Here is a 23,010-nt window from a genome sequence, read left to right on the forward strand (position 1 = left end):
AAACTGGCTTTCCCTGGCAGTTAGGTTATTCACTACACAGTGGGATGTTTGTGCTCAGTTTCAAACAGATATTTTATCATGTTAAAGATATATTATTCTAGGCTGGGTGCAGTGGCTCACTGCGCCTATAATCCCAGCAGTTTGGGAGGCCAAGGTGAGAGGACTGCCTGAGCCCACATCTCTACAGTAAATAAAAAAATTAGCCGGGCATGGCCGTGCACTCCTGTAATTATGGCTACTTGGAAGGTTGAGGCGGAAGGATTGCCGGAGCCCAGCAGGTTGATGGCTGGTGTGGCCGTGAGCATGCCACTGCACCCCAGCCTGGGCGACAGAGTGAGACTTCAACCCCCCCCAAAAGATACATTATTCTATTCTTACTTCATTAAGAAATTTTGTCTGGAATAAATGCTAAATTTAACATTAGATTCAATTTGCTAATTCTAATTCATATTTTTTGCATCTATGTTTATAAAGAAAGGTCATCTATAATTTTGTCTGCTTTATTCTTTTCTAGAATAGCTGAACTAGCATAGGATTACCTATTCCTTAAAATTTGATTTGAAGGAAGAAAGGAAAAAAAATGAAGGGAAGGGAAAAAAAGAGGAAAATAGAGGGAAGACAAGTTGCTGCTGAAAAGATGTCTTAAGTAAAATTAAATGCATTCAACTGCATTTTAAAAACATGACAGTACATTCCAGTAAAAACTACTTGTAATGAGCAACCAAGAAATATTACTAAGGAGCAGTCATAAAGAAGGACAAAATCATGGATTCTGCAGCAAATTAGATGGAATCAAAGATAATCATAGTGATCCATCACAGAAACAAAGAGTTGAATGCCACATGTTCTCACTCATAAGTAGGACCTGAATATTAATCACAATAGCACAAGGGAGGGATCAGTGGGGGGTGGGGCAGCACATAACACAAAAACACAAAGGGTACCTAGTCCTAAATCAGAGGAAATGAGGACCCAAACTTCACCTGCCCGTAGATTACTTATGTACCTAATCCTCACTTGTATCCCACATCTTTACAACAAAGTAAAAATAAATAAGTATGTAATACATACATACTCTTTATATATACATATATATACACATACTGAGGGGAAGAGACAATTTAAAACATTTCTTCCATGGTTAAATATCTATGTCAACCTGGTCCTAAGTTGATTTTTTTTTTGGTAGTTAACATTTTATTAATAAATTGTCTATTCTGACAAGATATTCCATTGATTAGTCCAGAGCTGCATGTATAATATGTAAAGTCATACTACATATCTTCTTATCCCTGATATTTTATATTTATATTCATCTCTCCCTCCCCTTGATTAATTTGACCAGGTTTGTCTATTCTGTTATTTTAAAAGAAAAAAATAAGCAAACTACACTTACGCATCAATTTTAGTACTTTTCTGTCTTCTAACTCATTTTGAAAATTATCAATGTCTTATTTCTATTTTCCCAAGGTTGACTGTTTTCTTTTTCTCATATCTTGAACTGAATTCATTTATTTCCATTTTTTCTTGTTTGATAATAAAATGACTTAAGGCTAGAAATAATTGAGTTGTGCTTGCACGTTTTTATGTCTAACAATCTCACTATATGTCACTTAGTTCATAACGGCAAGCTTCCTCTTTAAAATACTGCTTAACGGACCTTGAACCATTATTATAACACTATAAGAAAGCGATTGGCAAACTGGGAATCCCTAGTGGGAAACTGTCAGGGGAGTGGGGTGGGATTGACAGTTGAGGGAAACTGTTAGGGGAAGGAGGGGCATACCTCATCAACAAGGGTACCTGCATAATCAACGTTTATATACCTAACCCTGAATTGTACCCCACATCTTTAAAATAAAATAAAATAAAAGTACTGCTTAAAAAAACCTTTACACGACCAAATGTTTTTTCCAACTTTTGTTTAATTTCTGGCTTTACTCTTCATTGTGATCAGATATACAATCTGTACTCTTTATACTCTAGTAAATTATAAGTTTTCTTTGTGAGCCAAGAATATGCTCAGTTCTTGCAAATGTTTCAGAATACTTATATATTTATAGGGTAGAATTTGTATATATAGCTGTTAAATTAAGTTTACTGGTCATATTATTCAAATCTGTCACCACACACTCACTGGATATCTTGGGTCCAACCAAATACATAGGATCGCAAGATTACCATTGGTTATACTTAGCATCAGTTTACCCAGAAGTCTGTGGGGATGATTTGCTATTACAAAAGAAAATGTATAGGAAAATAGGATAAATTGTGTATCAATATAAATGTTATGCTTTTTAATGGATGTAGAATTCTATAAAATTATGCTGCCTTTCGAGGTGACCCTTCACAAGTTTTACAAAAGCATTTCTGCTATGAATCAATTTTGGCAGTACATGTAGGACTGTTTCTGTTCGATTTCCAGCAATGGGGTAATCTCTTTACATTAAAAAATTTTTTAATATGCAGCTAAATGAATAAATAGAAGAATTATTATTAATTTAATTCATCTTACTAAAGTACAGTGACTACATAAAAACTATAATAGGGTATTTAGGGGAATGCTATGTACATCAATGTTATTAAATTGGAAAATAACAGACTGCTGGATATCTAAAAGTACCACTACTCAGCAAAGCCTCTGATTCTATTGCTTCCCTCTCAGAAATATAATATTCATGTCTGTTCATTCTGTGAGACAATATACAATAAAACCAAATATATGCCACAATACATTGCTCCTATTGTATGTGGATACCAGGTGATACAGATACTGAAAAAAAGATAAAGAGAAACAGTGAGGAAAAATGAGATGAGATTTCTATTTGCAATCTAAATGTCATTTTTGGATATGCTATCTGAGTTTTCTTTTTTGTTGTTGTTTTATTGTTTTTTGAGTTGGAGTCTCACTCTGTCACCCAGACTGGAGTGCAGTGGCCGCTCCCGGCCACCACAGCCTCGACCTGCTGGGCTCCGGCAATCCTTCCACTTCAGCCTTCCAAGTAGCTGGAACTACAGGTGTGCGCTACCACGCCCGGCTAATTTTTTGATTTATTGTAGAGATGAGGTCTTGCCAAGTTGCCCAGGTGGGTCTCGAACCTGCGGGCTCAGGCAATCCACGCGCCTTGGTCTCTCAAAGTGCTGGGATTACAGGCTGAGCCACCGAGCCCAGCCGCTATCTGAGTTTTCTGAATATCATTTATTTTTGTCTACAACCTCATTATAAACTATGAAATCTGAACCTTACAAGTTCTCCCTTATACCACCTTCTTACTGCTCCGGTTGTCTCTGGTTCGAAGAGGCGAGATCATTGAACAAATCTTATGAGAAACTCAAGCCTCTTGATAAAATGCACCACAAAGTCAAGCTATCAGGTGAACGATTTAAAAGTACAAGTGCTATAAGTAGGAAATGTTGAGTTGAAAACTTTTAAAATCAAGAAAGTTTAACAGTGAGTCAGTCAGTGCCCTCAATCTTTTCTAAAATGGGGGCTATCATTTCAACAAATTTTATGTCAATAATTTATAAAAATGACAGAATATGATGGGGATGAATAGAGGAAAAAAACTTTCCATCTTTTTTTAAAATTTATAAAAATTTAAAGAATTTGATTTTTATTTTTTGAGTAGGAGTCTCACTCTGCTGCCCAGGCTGGAGTGCAGTGGCACACTCAGGACCACTGCAGCCTTGACCTGCTGGGCTCAGGTGAACCTTCCACCTCAGCCTTCCAAGTAAGCTGGAACCACAGGCGTGCACCACCACGTCTGGTTAATTTATTTTGATTTATTGTAGAGACAAGGGCTTGCCAAGCTGCCCAGGCTGGTCTCAAACTCCTGGTCTCAGGCAATCATTTCACCTTCACCTCCCACAGTGCTGGGATTATAGGCATGAGCCACCACGTCCAGCTAAAACTTTCCATCTTGACCATCTGCTGATAAAGCAAAATTGTTAAAGAAACTAATATTTGAAGACATGCATAACTCACTATGTCTGGAGAAGGAAATACTAGTTTGATTGTTTAACCTAAATTTGCAGGAGTGCTAATGCATGTTTTAAAATAAGTTGTGTGTTTATTTTAATAGGAAGACTTGGCAACAAAACAAAGAAACAACTCCACAGCATAACCCCACTATTGAATAATTCACGGAAGTCAAATAGAAAACCATCAAAACAACAGTATTATGATTAACAAAAATGTAAACTATGACATTTAGATAACAATGTTATTTAAACATTTCAAAATATCTGTCCCACTGGTTTGCCTTTCATAAGTGCAGTTACTTCAGTCTCAGAGAACTAAGCCTATCAACATTTAGTTCACACAAAAATGGAATAACCACTGTCAGAAGATCTACATTATCTTTGAGATTTACCACTATAAATGAGGTTGTATCAAATTCTTAGAATTAGGCTTGGCTTTTGTTCAAGGAATAAATTCACAGTGAAATGAGAATAAGCAGAATTTCAGAACCACTGACAAAGCGACACCAGTCAACAGGTACACCGGGCTACCAAAGGTCAGATTTTCCTGAAAAATGTTCACCAATCTCCAGTTCTTAATAGAATCATTATTCACTGGGTGGAAGCAGTTAATCTGTAGTTAACTGAATGTTGAAGGGTTGAGATCCTGCATTAGGAAAATGCCATGAGGTTCTTGACGGCTTCGCACAATCTCAATCTTGCCAAACGTTTTCTACAATGTTTTCTAAAAATTCCTCAACAAATAAAAAAATAATCAAACAATACTTATTTTTAACATATATACAAGTGGTTTACAGTAAAAACCAATGAGAGAACAAAATCTATATTAGAAAAATTGGGCATATAGCCAATCTTGGTTAGAGCACAGTTAGTGTGTGAAGTAATCAAATAAGTAGGAATAAAAAAATTAAAACAAAAAATAAAAAACTGAGTTTTATGTCATGGCAAACAAATAACAAAGTAAGAAATTTTTATTTAGAGAAATTCTCATAGACTACATTACGATACACAGTTTTGTTTACAAACATCAAAGCTATAACATATATCTATAGTTGATCAATTGAAAAAATTGATAAGAATTTCTGGTGCAGTGGGCTCCACAGGTGGCCGTGCATTAAAGATGATAAAAGCTAAGGACAAATATTGAAGCTGCATAGTTAACAATCCTAGAGTTAACTATGTACAAAGGGGAAAAAAAACTCCTAGAAATGTACAAAGAAAAAAAGAACATATAGTGTAATAATCAGTCACTTTACATAGTAACCATTTTCTTGAAGAAAAAAATGAACTCTATAATAAATCATATTTAAAGTATGTTAAGAATTGAGTCCAAGATCTACTTACATAACTTTAGATTGAAGAGAAAGAGAAACAGTAAACAAAGTCTTCTAGTCATGAAATTTGAATTATGAAAATGTGGACATATATGGGGCCTAATTATAGTAAAGAGGTACTGTACAGCAACCCCCCCCAAAACAAAAAACAAAACAGAACAAAACTTCAACAGCGTAAACAACCTACAGAATGGGAGAAAATATTTGCAAACTATGCATCTAACAAATGGCTTATATCCAGGATCTATAAGAAACTCAAACGAATAGACAGGAAAAACAAATAACTCCATTAAAAAGTGGACAAAGGAAATGAGCAGACATCTCAAAAACTGACATGGAAGTGGCCAAAAATCATGAAAAAATACTTAACTTCTCTAAGCATCATAGAAATGCAAATCAAAACCACAATGAGATATGGTAATATGACACCAGCCAGAATGGCTACTATTAACATGCAAAAAACACCAGATATTGGCACCTGTCTGCAGAGAAAAGGGAACTCTCATAGTTTCAGCTATATCAGTCTCACAGTTTGGAGATGTTCCAAAGAACTAAAAATAGACCTACCATTTGACCCAGCAATCCCAATATACCCAAAAGACACTTGCACGTGGATGTTTATCAAAGCACGATTCACAATAGTAAAAGCATGGAACCATCCTAGGTGTCAACAGCCGACTGAATAAAAAACATGTGGTACATATAAACCATGGAATACTATAGAGTCATAAGAAAGAATAAAACCATGTCTTGCAGCAACATGGATGCAGCTGGGTGCAATGACGCTAAGTGAATTAACACAGAAAAAGAAAACTGGATATCACATGTGCTACTTTTAAGTAAGAGCTAAACATTGGGTACAAACGGACTTAAGAATGAGAGCAACAGACACAGGGTACTCCCAAAGAGGGGGAGATCACTGAAGGGGGCAAGAGCGGAAAAACCACCCACTGGGTACCATGCTTACCACCCGGGAGATGGGCTCAGAAGCAGCTCAAATCTCACCTCACCATGGAAATACGAGGAAAGACCCTCAAAAAACCTGGAATTATCTTTTTGGAGGGCGGGCCCCTTGTAGTACACTTGGAATTTGCTCATCTGGGTCAAATGGTCAACCAAAGTTTTTATCTGGAATTTGTTGTTGTTGTTTTTTTTTTTGAGTTGGAGTTTCACTCTGTCACCCAGGCTGGAGTGCAGGGGCACACTCCCAGTCACCGCAGCTCGACCTGCTGGGCTCAGGTGATCCTTCCACCTCAGCCTTCCAAATAGCCAGAACTACAGGTATGCGCTACCATGCCTGGCTAATTTTTTGATTTATTGTAGAGACGAGGTCTCACCATGTTGCCCAGGTGCGTCTCCAACCCGCGAGCTCAGGCAATCCTCTCGCCTTGGCCTCCCAAAGTGCTGGGATTATAGGCTTGAGCCACCATGCCCAGCCTATCTGGAAGTTTTGAGAAGGATGCACCACAATTTGCAGAAGAAATGTCCCAAACTGTGCCAAACCGGTGACTGATTCTTCCAACATAACAATGTCCTGCCCAACTGCCTTGCATGTTTAGCAGCTTTGGACCCCAAATGGCATGACCTCCATGCCCCATCTCCCTGTTCACTCAGTCTTGTCCCACGTGGCTTTCTTTTCTTTTTCTTTTCCTGTATGGAAAAAGTTCTCAAAGGGAAACATCTTGCTGATGTGGAAGAGGTGAATCAAAAAACAGCAAAAGCACTAAAAGGCATCAAAATCGATGAGATCAAAAACTGTTTTGAGCAGTGGAAAAGTGTTTTGACAGGTGTAGTGCATCAAACAGAGACTACTTTGAAAGTGACTGAAGTTTAAACATGCAAGAGTAAATACACAATTTTTTATAAATAAATTCCAGGATTTTGGGGGGATTCTCCCTTCACAGAACTCAAAAGGTTGATTACAAAATTGCTCTATGAGAGTCAGAATGAGATTAAAACCAATATAAATGAATTAAAAAACAAAAAACTATTCAGGACATGAAAGAAAAATTCTCCCAAGAGATAGACACTTAAAAAAAAAAAAGTTGAAATTCTGGAAATGAAAGATGTAGAGTAAAGGATCTCAAAACTTGAAGACAAGGCTTTTGAGTTAACCCAATCAGACAACAATAAAGAAAAAATAATCAAGGAAACGGAACAAACACTCCAAGAATGTAGGATTAGGTAAAACATTCAAATCTAAGAATCACAGGTGGTCTTGAGGAAAAAGAGAAAGCAACAGGTTTGGAAAACCTATTCGAATAGTTGAAAACTTTCCTTGCTTTGCCAGAGATTTAAGAATTCAGATAAAAGCCCAAAGAACTCCTGGAAGATACCTTGCAAAAGGTCATCCCCAAAGTATACAGATATCAGTTTACGCAAAGTCAACGTGAAAGAAAGAATTCTAAGAGAAGTGAGACAAAAGAATCAAGTAACTTAAAAAGTAAACCCATTAAACTAACAGCCGACTTCTCAGCAGAAACCCTCCAAGTCAGAAGGGATTAGGGCTCTATCTTTTTTTTTTTTTTTTTGAGTCAGAGTCTCACTCTGTCGTCCAAGCTGGAGTGCAGTGGCAAGCTCACGGTCACAGGTGATTCTTCCGCCTCAGTTTTCCAAGTAGCTGGAACCACAGGCATGTGCTACCATGTCCAGCCAAATTTTTGCTCAGGCTGGTCTCAAACCCCTGAGGCTCAGGCAGTCTTCTTGCCTCTGCCTCCCAAAGTGCTGGGATCACAGGCTTGAGCCACCATGCTGGCCTATCTTTAATCTCCTCAAACAGAGTAACAGTCAGCCAAGGATTTTGTATCCCACAAAACTAAGTTTCATAAATGAAGGGAGAAATGAAGTCTTTCTCAGATAAGAAAACACTGGGAATTTGTCACAACTAGTCCAGCTCTACAAACAATACTCAAAGGAGCTTTAAATATTGAAACAAAAGGTCAAAATATGCCAGCAGAAAAACACTAGAGATCATAAAGCTCACAGGGCTTATAGAACACCAATACAATAGATAAAAAAAAACCAGGTAACAACCAACATGATGAATGGAATACTACCTTATATATTATGAGTCTCAATACCCCACTTAAAAGATATATATTGGCAGAATGAATAAAAAAACACAACCCAAATATCTGCTGTCTTCAGGACACCCACTTAACACACAAAGACTCTTACAGACTCAGGGTAAAGGGGTAGAAAAAAATATTCCACACAAATTCAAATGAACAAATTAGACATGAAAATGAAAAAGAAATTAAAATGGTGACACCACAACTGATACCACAGAAATATAAAATCGCGAGACCTGATGGACTCATAGCCAAGTTCCACCTGACTTTCAAAGAATAACTGGCACCAATTTTACTGAGGCTATTTCATAAGACTGAAAACAGGGGACTTTTCTGTAACTCATTCCACAAAGCCATCTCGCCCGAATGTCAAAGACAGGAAAAGACACAAGAGAAGAACACTACAGACCAATATCTCTGATGAATAAAGACACAAATATCCTCAACAAAATACTAGCAAACCGATTTCAGAAGCACATTAAAAATAACAATAATCCACAACGATCAAGTGGGTTTTATCCCAGGGATATAAGGATGAGTCAACATATACAAGTCAATAAGCATGATCCACCACACAAACAGAAGTAAAAACAAAAACCACATGATCATTTCAACAGACACAGAAAAAACATTTGATGAAATCTAGCATCCCTTCATAATAAAAACCCTCAGAAAAACAGGTACAGAAGGAACATTCTTCAAGATAATAAAATGCCGCGGCCCAGGCGGCTGCCTTGAGGGTCCTGAGAGACAGCGGTGAGAGATTAAGAAAGACATGGACACAAAGACATAAAGAAAAGCTGGGGCCAGGTGGGACACTTTTCTCTGATGGAGGAGAGGTGACCCCAAACTAGCCCAGCACTTTTATTTTATAATTAAGCACAAAGGAAGTTGAAAGGGACTCAAGGTCTGTGAGGGAGCTAGAATGGAATTTTGTTGCTACCTAAATGGCAAGCTGTTCCATGGCTATCTTGCTGTAACTAAGGCTTTATCTGTATTATGTGCACCCAGATGTGTGGGCATCTGAGATGCCGCTCCGTGTAGCAGGCTGCATCCCTTGCTCTTTGGCTAGGATGCAGAGCAACCAAACACGACCTTGCCTTTGCTTGGGGCCTTGCCTTGCTCAAGGCCTGCTGTTCAGACAGCACTCATTCGCTCCCCACAATAAAAGTTATATATGACAAACCCACAGACAATGTCACCCTGAATGGAGAAAAGTTGAACGCATTCCCACCCAGAACTAAAACAAAGACTAGCAGGCCCATGTTCACCACTCCTATTCAACACAGACGTCCTAGCCAGAGCAATCAGGCAAGAGAAAGAAATAAAGCAGTATCCAAACTGGAAAAGAAGAAACCAAACTACCTCTGCATACCAAGGATATGATCTAGCAAATCCTAAAGACTTATACAAAAGACTACTGGACTTGATACATGAATTCAGTAAAGTCTCAAGATACAAAATCAACACACAGAAATCAGTAACACTATTATACACCAACAGTGAGCAAGCTGAGAATCAAACCAAGAACTCAATTTCATTTATAATAGCAGCCAAAAAGCTAAAATACTTAGGAATATATTTAACCAAAGAGGTGAAAGATCTCTACGAGGAAAACTACAAAATAATGATGAAATAAATTGTAGAGAACACAAATGGAAAAGCATCCCATGTTCATGAATTGGAAAAATCAACATTGTTAAGATGACCTTAGTACCCAAAGTAATCTAGATTCAATGCAATCCCTATCAAACTACCACTGTCATTTTTCACAGAATTACAAAAAAAAATCTAAAATTCACATGAAACCAAAAATAGCCAGAACAGTCAAAGTAATTCTAAGTAAAAAGAACAAAGTTGGGAGGCATCACATTACCTGACTTCAAATTATACTACAAGGCTATAGTAGCCACAACAGCATGGTACTGGCACAAGAGCAGACATACAAACCAGTGGAACAGAATAGAAAATCCAGAAATAAACTCAATACCTATAACCAACTGGAAAAAAGACTTCCTATTCAACAAATAGTATTAGAAAAATTGGATAGACATGCAGAAAAATGAAACTTGATTCCTGTCTCTCATCATGTATACATATAACTCAAGATGGATTAAAAACTTAAATGTCAGACCCGAAACCATAAAAATCCTAGAAGAAAACCTAGGAAAAACAATTCTGGACATTGGCTTAGGCAAAGAATTTATGGCTAAAACCCAAAAGTAAATGCAACAAAAACAAAAATAAGTAAGTGAAACTTAGACTATAAAGTTTCTGCACAACAAAAGAAATAATCAACAGAGTAGAAATACTCAATCTACAGAATGGGAGAAGATGTTTGCAAACTATATATCTGACAAAGGACTAATATCCAGAATCTACAAATAATTCAAGCAAATCAGCAAGATAAAAGCAAATGACCCCATTAAAAAATGGGCAAATGACATGAACGGACATCTCTCAAAAGAGGATATACAAATGACCAAACATATAAAAAAAAGTTCAACATCACTAATTATCACTAATCATGAAGTTGCACACTAATCATGTGAAGATTAAAACTACAATGAGATACCACCTTATACCAGTCAGAATGGCCATTCTGGAAAAAAAAAAAAAATAGATGCTGGCACAGTTGTGGTGAAAAAGGAATGCTCATTCACTGTTGGTAGAAGTACAAATTGGTATACTCTCTATGGAAATCATTATAGATATTTTTCAAAGAACCAAAAGTAGATCTACCATTCAATCCAGCAATCCCATCACGAGGTATCTACCCAAAGGAACAGAGGTCGTTATACAAAAAAGATACATGTACATGTATGTTTATCACAGCAGAATTCACAATTGCAAAGATGTGGAATCAAGCCAGGTGCGGTGGCTCATGCCTGTAATCCCAGCACTTTGGGAGGTGGAGGCCAGAGGATTGCCTGAGCCCGGGGGTTTGAGACCAGCCTGGACAACTTGGCAAGACCTTGTTTCTAAAGTATATTTAAAAAAATTAACAGCCGGGTTCCTTGGCTCAGCCTGTAATCCCGCGCCTTTGGGAGGCTGAGGTGAGTGGATTGCCTAAGCCCATGGGTTCGAGACCCGCCTGGGCAGCGAGACCTCATCTCTACAATAAATAAAAAAAATCAGCCGGGCGTGGTAGCGCACACCTGTAATTCTGGCTACTTGGAAGGCCGAGGCGGAAGGATCGACGGAGCCCAGCAGGTCGAAGCTGCGGTGGCCGGAAGTGGCCACTGCGCTCCAGTCTGGGCGACAGAGTGAGACTCCAACTCAAAAAAAAAAAAAAAAAAAAATTAACTAGGCATGGTGGCGCATGCCTGTAGTTCCAGCTACTTGAAAGGCTGAGGTGGAAGGATCACCTGAGCCCAGCAGGCCGAGGCTGTAGTAGCCATGGGTGTGCCTGTCTCTCATCAGCCTGGGTAGCAGAGTGAAATTCCAAAATCAAAAACAAAAACAAAAAAAATATGTGCAATCAACCTAAATGCCTAGGATTGATCAGCAGGTAAATGAAAATGTGTGTGAAGTAATGTCTTTTGTAGCAACTTTGATGGAATTGGAGAACATCACTCTAAGTGAACCAACGCAGAAAAGGAAAACCAAAGATCGCATGCTCTCACTTATAAAAGGGAGTTAAGCTAAGGATCTGCAAAGGCTTAGAGAAAAGTATGGTGTACACTGGAGACTCATAAGGGGAACGGTTGGAAAGGTGGAGTGATGAAAAATCACCTATGGAGAAAAATGTGCACAGATGGAGGAGGCGGGTACACATATGGCCACCAAACTTCTTCACAGCTATACAATGCATCCATGTAACGAAAAATTATCTGTACTCCCCAAACTACTGAAATACGTTACTTAAAAAAGAAGTACCACCGGATTTTTGCTATCGGTAGTTATCAAAGGACTATGTGAATGCAAATAAATCCTGCCTCCCCACATACACAGACATTTATTCTTACTGTTTGGTAGGTTAGAAAGTCCAAATGAGGGTCACTATGCTAAAATCTAAGTGTTGCAGGGTTGCCTTCCTTTCTGGAAGCTCTACAGTGGAATCTTGCCTTTTCCAGTTTCTAGAGGCCATCTGCACTCCTTGGCTTGTCATCACCTTCCTCCACCTCAAAGCTAGCAACTAACAGGTTGAGTCTCGACACTGCAACATTCTGATCCTCTCTTTATTCCACTTTTAAGGACTCCTGTCATAACAAACGCATCCACCTGCATAATTCAAGATAATCTCCCTTATGATCAGCTGATTAGCAATTTTAATTTCATTTTGTCGTATTTTAAATAATCAGAGTGGAGTCACATGTGTTGGGTGCCATGTAATCAAATTGAATTTAAAAACAGGCCAGTTTTCTAAAAACAAGAGATTATAGCAACCAATCAAAAGGGACCCAATAAATCTGACAAAGCATGATAAAGAAGTCCCCTTAACCTCATTCAAGGAAAAGTGGCCTGATGTTAACCAATTCACTCTCTGTACTATACTGTTTCCTTGTTTCTGCTCATATTACTTACAAAAAGCAATTATTTTGTCATCTGTCACGGCAGTTTGTTTTGTAGACTGGATGCTTCCTGATGCGTGAATCACTCATAAAAACCAGCTTAATATTTGAAACACCATTTGTTGGAATTTTGCTCTTTGACACTTATAGCATATTCACAGGGAATGGGGGGTGGTTATTCTGCCTCCTACACATACCATATGTCACACAGGCCTTCTATAACCCAGCTGGTATTTTGGTACACAGTATGCACATAATAAATATTCCCTGAATAATAATATTGCAACGAACCACCGAAATAAGACAAATCTTTAGTCTTGCAACTACCCACTCAGTGAAACAAGATAAATCTTTGGTTCCTACCCATTAATGCCAGTAGCATTTCCCTGCCCTGTGATAATTAAAAAACAAAACAAAACAAAAAACTTCAGACAATGCTGTAAGTCCAGGGATGGTGGTGGAAAATAATAGTCCAGAAGTACCATTAAACAAAGATCTTTCCTCTTCTTTTATGTGTATGTAAAAGCAACTACTTAATTCACACAATGACATAAAGTCATTTGAATAGGGTTAAGAAACTCACCAGTTTCTTTCAGTTCAATAAGAAATTTATGGGGAAAAATCAGTTCTAGTTTAAGTTCAAAGAAAGGTATAAATAAAATCTGGGTAGTTTCCATAATAAAAGCTTTCCTCTTTTATATATGTTTTATTTTAAAGTACTATATTTAAAGGGAATATTTCCAGAAAGTCAGATGTCTTGTTAATATGACGCTCATACACGTTGCATATGTGAAATAGAAAATAAAGATAAAACTGTGTAAAGTTGTTTTTTAAAGCCTGTCACAAATAATTTCAACTAGCTGAGTTCTTGTAAAAATGAATTACAATTTTTGGGATACAATGAAATCCAAACCATTTAATAAATAAGTTCTTCAGTTAATAAATCCCCTTTCAGCCAAAGTGATAATTTATTTGTAAACACATCATGATATACAGGAGAATTAGCCTATTTTTAATAGCTGTAAATTAAATTCATGGGCATATTCTTTCCTATATTTTCTTCGTTTGAATTATGGTAGCACATCTTAGGTTCTTAAGCTCTTATGCCTCTGACTTTCAGATAATACTGCTTTTGCTTTGTTTTCCAATAAGCAAAAATCTTTTCCAATTTAGACTGAGATTTTAAAAAATTCTTTAATGTGCTTAGTTCATTTTAACATTATGTAATGCTGAATTTTCAGGTAAAATACTTTCAGAAACATCATTAATGAGTATTAAAATGCAGAGTTAGCATCAACAAGGGTACCTGCATAATGAATATTTGTATAGCTAACACTGAATTGCACCCCACATCTTTAAAATAAAAAAATAAAATGCAGAATTAGGCCATACCAATTCAAATAGGCAGGTCAACAGACTGCACTCTCTGGTTTTTGAAATAAAGATGGGTAAATGATTTAGTTTTGTGACAAGAGGCTGCCTATGAAAGAAAAAAAAAAGAGAAAAACTGCTAGCACTCTTCCTCATTCTTTTATCAAAACATTTCCGGACGGATTAAAAACTTAAACAAAACTATAAAAAAAAAAAAGAAAAATCATGTTCTTGAAAGTGGGGTAGGTCATACCAAGCAGGCAGATGCCACAAAAGTACCACGTTCTCACTCATAAGCAGACCCTGAATAATTATCATAATACTCTAAGAAAGGGATTGGCAGTGGGAAACTATGGGGGCGGGGAAGGGGGCACACTTCATCAATAAGGGTACCTGATCTCAAACCAGGTGACACGGGGGCCAAAAAAGGAAAAGTGGGAGGTAAAATGGATGCCTGGTTACGAGCTGACTTCTTTAGCCTATAAACAGCTTGTTCCAGTTATTGGCTGCTATTTAACAACTACTCCTTACTAACTGGCATAAAATAACAACTATTTCTTGGTGCTCATGGATTCTATGGCGTAGGAATTTATAAGGGCAGAGTGAGATGGACTGTTCCTGTTCCACAATCTCTGGGAGATTTACTTGGGAAGCCCCCTCTGGGGGCTGGAATCATCTGAAGGGTCACTAATTTATGCATCTAGCAGTTACTGCTGGCTGTCATCTGGGACCTAGGTTGGAGAAAATAGGACCTACCTCTCCTTGTGCACGCATGGGCTTCCTTACAGTACGGGGTTGGGTTCCATAAGTGTTCCTAGAGAGCCAGGCGGAAGTTGTATCTTATGATTCAGACTTGAAAGTCAAAAGATGTTAGCAAACCTGACCAATTTCAAGGGAGGAAATATACACAACCTGTCAATGGGGAGAAATGTCTAAGTCAGATTTTAGGAACAAAATATAGAATAGGAGATAATATTATGGCCATTCTTGGAAAATAAAATCTGCCACAGAACTCTTATTTAAAAGCAAAACAAACAAAATTTCTAGTGGAAAAACGTGTGTGTGGGGGGCGAGAGGGGGATATGAACAAACTATTCATCAAACAAAGGAACATAAATAAGCCATAAACATCTAAAAAATACTTAGCTTCAATCATAATTAAGAGAAAGCACACTAAAAAAATAAGACATTGTTTCTACTTATTGACCAGAATGTGGGATAACTCATGGACCACTGCTGGGCACATACACCCACAAATAGTTTCTTAAAGGTTAGTTACAACATGAAATCTGAAACCATATCAATGAACTTTCCTTTCTCTGTTACATCGGTCCATCTTGCCCTTTGAAAACATCTTTTATCTCTAAATGATTTTTTGAAACCTGCATTCACTGGTCATTTGGAAAATATTGGTTCATTGAGTTATGCAGTTCTTCCAAATGTTGAACCATTTCATTATCAAAACATCACAGTCTTAACCACTGCGTGTGAAAAGTGGGAAGCTATCAAACGCATGGGGATATAAGACACAACTTTTCCAAAAGTCCAGTTTTTGCTTGAAGGCTCAAATTTTAGCACTGGTAACAAATAGGTGTTTTTCTTGAAGTAACAGGCTTGCTTTTCAAGAAAATATATGCCAAATACTTAAGTTTGAATAATCATTTTTAAGTCGGTCCTTCTTTCACATTCAAACACTGTTGCATGATAAAGGTAGTTAATTCATCTCACAACTTAATTACAAAAGTGCTTTTCGTCAAGACAATCACTGTTGCAGAGAGTATTCCCATTTTGAGTATAAAAGATGTGCACTCAAAAGTAGAGACTTAATAAAATCAATAATTTGCACTACTTCATCAAAGATGTCATTAAATAAAACTGGTTTTAAAAAACAAACAAACCTGTGAGTATTCAGGAAGGAAGAATACAATGAGTACTAGTATAGTCTGCTGCACTGCATTTACTGAGGCTAACGTGCAAGCAATAATATCCAGCTCTGGGTAAGCTGTACCATCAGTGCAAATGTTCACAAAATGAAAAGGGTAAATATTATCTTAGTATTATTATTATTTATAATGTCAAGAGTACTATGAACCCACAAGTGTCCACGGGCCACACTCTAAGAACTACTGCTCAGGAAAGGCATGAGACTGAAATCTATGCAATATGCAGCTATTAAAAGAAATGATGTCAATTTAAATTTTTGTTCATGGAAATACGTTCAGGTATTTACTACACTTAAGAAAAAATTCAAGCAGTAGAACAAAATGTATAGTAATTCTAATTTGTAAATTACATATGTGTCATACTTTTTGTATGTGAAAATAAAATACTTGGAAGGATCTATCACATAAGGTCAGTAAAGGCTAGCTCGGGAAAAGAGGTATTCTATATCATTTATTTTGTGGTTTTAAAACTAGTATAGGTGAGCCGGGCTTGGTGGCTCAGCCCGTAATCCCGCGCCTTTGGGAGGCTGAGGTGAGTGGATTGCCTGAGTCTGCAGGTTCGAGACCCACCTGGGCAGCGAGACCTCATCTCTACAATAAATCAAAAAATCAGCCAGGCGTGGTAGCGCGCACCTGTAATTCCGACTACTTGGAAGGCTGAGGCAGAAGGATCGCCGGAGCCCAGCAGGCGAGGCTGCGGTGGCCAGGAGCGGTCACTGCACTCCAGTCTGGGCAACCAAGTGAGACTCCAACTCAAAAAAAAAAAAAATTAGTATAGGTTACTTTTATATTTTAAAAAAACCTTCAAAATGGCAACTTTCATATGTAGAACAATTTTTCAAAAACTTTAATTTTTCCTCCCTTGAAAGACAGGTCTCTTATTAAGACAAAATGAATATCACAATTTATTGAGAAAAAGAAGCAGAAAGGAAAAACAAGAATGAAAATAGGGACATCTGCCATGAAGGCAGTCATCCAAGTTACTAAAAATGAGTTCTCCCGATTGAGACCATTTTCATTCACAAACTTGAAGATATTATCTACACTGAGTCAATACCATATTGCCAAAGTTTCCAAGTGAACAGCAATAAAGTTACTGAACTCTTCATGATTAAGGTTTTTAGTAACAATTTAAGTAACTAAGGGAGAAATAGTGAGGTTGCCTGCTTTGCAGTATTCAAGAACAATACTGATGCCAGCAGGCAATTAATGTGAAATCTCAACTAAAAAAATCCTCTAAAAGTCATCACTTTATTTAGCTTCAAAGGCATTTTCAATAGAATTTTCTTTTCCAGGGTCTTTGATTATTATTATGTAGCCTACTGAGAGGAATCTTAACCTCTGTGATCTGAAACAATTTTTTAGTTCTATCATATGAAGAATTGCTATCTCTGAGGGATGCCTGGTTATCAATTTGTGTCTTTATTGCACCTCAGTTGGATTATTTCATATCATTATTTCCTATCCTTTTGGCGTGTTTAATGTCATTTGCAACTCTGCAGCTTTTAAGACCTGAATTACCAATTGCTACAGTGTATTTCTTTCTTCTTCTTTTTCTTTTTTTTGAGTTGGAGTCTCACTCTGTCACCCAGACTGATGTGCAGTGGCCGCTCCCTTTGATTAATAATAATCAAAGGCTCTGGCAGTCCTTCCGCCTCAGTCTTCCAAGTAGCTGGAACTACAGGCATGCGCTACCATGCCTGGCTAATTTTTTTTTTTTTTAAATTGTAGAGATGAGGTCTCACCAAGTTGCCCAGGCAGGTCTCGAACCTGTGGGCTCAGGCAATCCACTCACCTCAGCCTCCCAAAGGTGCAACAGTATATTTATTTCTAAGCATTTCTAAGACTTGGAGTAAACCGAACAATGATTCTGAGGGTCTCACTTGTAAGAAAATCTACGTACAGTCTACAATTTTGAAATATTTTTATTTTATCATTATTATCATTATTTTTGGAATTGGAGTCTCACTCTGCCAACCACCCTGGGTGCAGTGGCCTGATCATGGCTCACTGCAGCCTCAACAGACCTCCTGGGTTCAGGCGATTCTTCTGCTCAGCCTCCTGAGTAGTGCCACCACACCCGGCTAATTTTTGGGTTTTTTTGGTAGAGATGAGATCTCCCTATGCTGCCTAGGCTGGTCTCAAATTCATGGGCTCAAGCAACCCTCCCGCCTCAGCCTCCCAAAATGTTCAGATTACAGGCACGAGCCACTGCACTCTGATTTATTTTTATACAATCAGCCTGAGGTAAAGTTATATGTCTCAAAGTGATCTTTTGTTTATTTCAGTATCATCTGGAAATGAAAATAAGGATGTATCAACAGGAGTACCACAGTGAATTAATCAAACTTAGAAAAGAGGATAAATTCTGAGCAAAACACAGATAAAAACAAGTAAATCTTTGTGTTGTAAGAGACTGACCTGGTAATAATCTAACTGTACTACTTTTTTCTTATAACAATACTCATGCACTATTGATAAAACTATACCAGAAGAGGAAATATTGATTATAAAGATCAGAGGTTTTCATATGGTAAGCATAAAAAATGTAGGTGGAATGAATGCAAAAAGAAAAGAAAAATGGTTCATTTTGAAGATGCTACTCTAATTAGCCTTGTGTGGAAGTCAAGAGAAGCAGCAGTACAACTGCAGCAGGTAGGATTATTTGGTACTTAGCTAAGAGTATACACAGTATTGCTTTTAAGAGACTGGTAGAGGGTCGTGCGCCCCTGCCTCACCGAAAGACCAAACGTGGATGTCACCAGCCAACCGGGCTTGCTGGGATCCCCAGTGGGCAGGGCGAGCAGGGGTGGCGGTGTGTGGCCTGCTCAGGAGGTCTGCGAGTCCGGGCCTGTCTCTGAGGGTCGGCGAGGGCAGACCAGCGGTTCACCAGCTCACCATGGGTGGCTTTTTCTCAAATATTTTTTCCAGTCTGTTTGGAACTCGGGAAATGAAGATTTTAATTTTGGGATTCGATGGATCAGGAAAAACCAGAATATTATACAGATTACAAGGTGGAGAAGTTGTGACTACTATTCCTACCATCAGATTTAATGTAGAGATGGTGACATACAAAAACCTTAAGTTCCAAGTCTGGAATTTAGGAGGACAGACACGTACATATCAGGCCATACCGGATATGTTACTATTCAAACACAGATGCAGTTATTTATGTAATAGCCAGTTGTGACTGAAACCAAATTGGCACTTCCAAAACAGAGTTAGTTGCCATGTTGGAGGAAGAAGAGCTGAGAAAAGCCGTTTTAGTGGTGTTTGCAAGTAAACAGGACATGGAAAGGCAATGGCCCCCTTAGACAAATTCATTTGGGTTATCTGCCTTGAAGGACCGAAAGTGGCAGATATTCAAAACATCAGCAACCAAAGGCACTGACCCTGACAAGGTCATGGAATAGTTAGTGAAACATTGAAAAGCAGCAGTCTAGTCCCTCAGCTCTTGGAATTGAAGGCTGCATCACTTGCCGTGTTCACACTGTGAGATGTGAAAACCACATAGTTCCGCCATGAGCGGAACTGATTCAAATGTTTGTAATAAACATGGAAAATAAGTGTGGGCAAAGGTAACTCAGTTGAATCACTTGAATATTCTGTGCCAAGTACAATATTCCTTCTTTGCTTTCTAATGTTAAAGTATATTTTCTGTTTGTATGGAATTCTTATTCTATTACAGTCCTGTTAAAGAATGCACCCTTATTCGGGAAAAAAATCCTCCTATTTTTGAATTAGTAGTTGCAGCTTATAAGCAATAAACATCTTATAAACTAATAAACATCTTAACTCAGATGGTTTTTCCTTATAATGAATTAAGTCTTTATAAAATTAGACTTAATAGAGTAGGCTGGGAACACTGTGTGTATGCTATAGTCCTCATTTGCTTAACTTTTTACTAAGTAGTTTCATTGAGAAGCTTTTTGTTATAGGCATGAATATTATTTTGGTGAACTTCACTGACATACCTGTAATTGTCATTTACTTTATAGTTGTCAGAAATGTATATGTATGTTGACCTAGTTGATTTGCACAGGACCCGTGTCAGGTAGGTAGGATGAATTGTGATGTCTTCACCTGGTGGATATGGACCCGGGTTCTGACTTGACTTGCCCAAGGCCACCTGCTAATGAGGAGGGAATAGAGCTCAGAGTAGGGCATTTGGAGGTCAGAAGCTCGACTCAGACTATACTGTGTATTCCTGAAAATGTCAAAACTGACAGCCTAACCCTTAAATAAAATTATGCTAATTGATATAGTCACTGTACTGCAAAATAATGTTATGCATTTGTCTATACCAGAAGTGATCAGTGATAAGTAAAAACAATCCTAAATAGTTACATTTGACGGCATTCATAACATGTTAAAGAAAACAATTTCCCCTATCTATCACCATATACAAAAATTAATCAAAGTAGATCAAGGACATACATGTAAAATTTTACACTATATGAATCTTAGAAGAAAACTCCTGGACATCAGAGTAGGCAATGAATTCATGGCCAAATCCTCAAAAACAAATACAGTGAAAGCTAAGATTGACAGCCGGCACCTTATCAAACTAAAAAAGCTTTTGCATAGCAAAATAAAACATCAAGAGAGTAAAAGGACAATCCATAGAATGGAAATAAATATTTGTAAGTTATGCATTTGACAGGGGCCTAACATCCAAGATCTATGAGACACTCAAATGAATTGAAAGGAAAAAAGAAAAAAAATTAAAAAGTGGGCAAAGGACATAAACAGACACTTCTCAAAGGAAGATCTACAAGTACCCAACAATGTATACAAAAATGCTCACTTTCACTAATCATCAGAGACATGCAAAACAAAACTACAATGAGATACCACCTCATACCAGTTGAGATGGCTACTATTACAAAGTCAAAAAAGTAACAGATGTTGGCCAGGCTGCAGAGAAAAGGAAACACTTCTATAAGAACTAAAAATTGAGCTACCGTATGATTCAGCAATTCCACTTCTGGGACCATAACCAAAAGAATATAAATTGTTCTACTAAAAAGACAATGGCACACATATGCTCATTGCAGCACTAATCACATAGCAAAAACATGGAACCAGCACAGATACCCTTTGAAAGTGGCCTGAATAAAGAAAATATGGTACACATACATGCTGGAATACTATGCAGCCATAAAGCACAAAATTATGTCTTTTGCAGCAACATGTATGCAGCTGAAAACCATCATTCTCAATGAACTATCACAGACACAAAAAAGTGAATACTGCATGCTCTCACTCACAAGCGGGCCCTGAACACTGGACACATGAACACAAAGGTGGGAACAACAGACCCTGGACACCGCTACAGGAGAGAGGAGCGGGGAGGGCTAAGGAATACAATCACACCCTGGGTACAAGTGTACTACCAGGGAGAGAGAGTGTTCACTAGAAGCCCAAACCTCACTTGAATGCAATTTACTTATGTAATAAAAGTTCACATAGGCCTCTTAACTCTAAATTAAAAATTTTAAATCATAAAAAATGAAAACATCTACATTAAAGAAAAAATTTTTTAAAACTTTTTCAAGAAAAAAGAGACTGAGTGTAAGGATTTGCAGACATTTTTATAAACTGCACCTTAAGATAATCAGATTTGGTGAAAATACATGTGACATGTAAGTGACAACTAACATAAGTGACAACCACAGGGTAAAAACATGTATACAAATTAACAGTAAAACTGCTTTCTTTGCAAAATGAGAATCTGTATTCACCATTTTTAAACTGCTATAGAATGTACAACACCAAAACTAACAGAAACTATGAGTTTGGGGTGATAATGTGTCAATGGAGGTTCATCAACTATAACAACTGTAGCACTATGGTACAGGATGTTGACAGTGGAGGAGGTTGTGTGTTTGTGGAAACTGGGGATACACAGGAATGAAAATGGCAAACCGGAAAGCTAAGTGGAGAGAAAAGGGATAAAAGGGCTATTCTAGATGGAAGGATTAGTATGAACTCTGTAACAGGCAGAAAATGCACATGTGAAGACAAGTCCTTTGGTTTAGTCAGAGTGTAGGAGACAGAATGGGAAAGTAGAAAAAGTTCAAAAGGCTGGTTGGAGGCAGACTGCAGAGATCTTTAAGAATGTCGAGGAGTTTAATTCTTATTCTAGTGGTTTTTAATCCTGGCTGATCACTAAAAGAACATGTGGAACTTTTATAAAATATGTGTACCTGATTCCCAGAAATTTCATAGGTCTAAAGTAGGAAAGTAAAGGCTTTAGTTTGTCCAAAGGTAAAACCAGCAAAAAGAACAGGAGAATCTATAGTCTAAAAAAAGAAAGTGATTGTGAAAATAAGGAAAAACTGTGGGGCTCCAGAAAAAGGTACAAAATATGAAGGGTGCAGGAAGGGACCAGAGGGGCGGCTCCCAGAATGGCACTGAGCATGGTGAGGACAGACCAGACAACAAAGGCCCTAGGTCCCGGCTTCTGTGTGCACAATTCCCTGCACGCGCGAAGTTCAAACCTGCAAGCCTCCAATCCTTAGCCAGCTTTGTTATGCGCCCAATAGGACTATAACCCGGCGTCGGCCCCACTCTGCTCCCATACCGCTCCTCCAGTAAGAACCTAGCACAGCCCCTTCCGGCCCCTGTCAGGCTAGTAAATACAGCCCTCTCCCTGCATATCTCTCTCTCTCTCGATCTCTCTTGCTCTCTCTCTCTGTCGCTCTCTCCCTCTCTGCAGCTCTCTCCCTGCCTCACTCCCACTTCCTCTCTCTCTCTCTCCCTCCACAGACCCTTTCCCTTTTTCCCTTGTAAC

General features: G+C 38.0%; 1 protein-coding gene and 1 pseudogene across 1 annotated transcript in view; one reads left to right on the top strand and one right to left on the bottom strand.

The window, feature by feature from the left end:
* IPO11 (importin 11) overlaps positions 1-23,010 on the bottom strand; it is a 190,210-nt gene that overhangs the window by 13,380 nt on the left and 153,820 nt on the right. The gene's annotated exons all lie outside the window — the stretch shown is intronic.
* Positions 19,114-23,010, top strand: part of LOC103270970 — an 8,268-nt pseudogene continuing 4,371 nt past the window's right edge.

The sequence above is a fragment of the Carlito syrichta genome, unplaced genomic scaffold, assembly GCF_000164805.1.
Source record: "Carlito syrichta isolate Samal-C Ts95f unplaced genomic scaffold, Tarsius_syrichta-2.0.1 Scaffold108683, whole genome shotgun sequence".
NCBI lineage: Eukaryota > Metazoa > Chordata > Mammalia > Primates > Tarsiidae > Carlito > Carlito syrichta.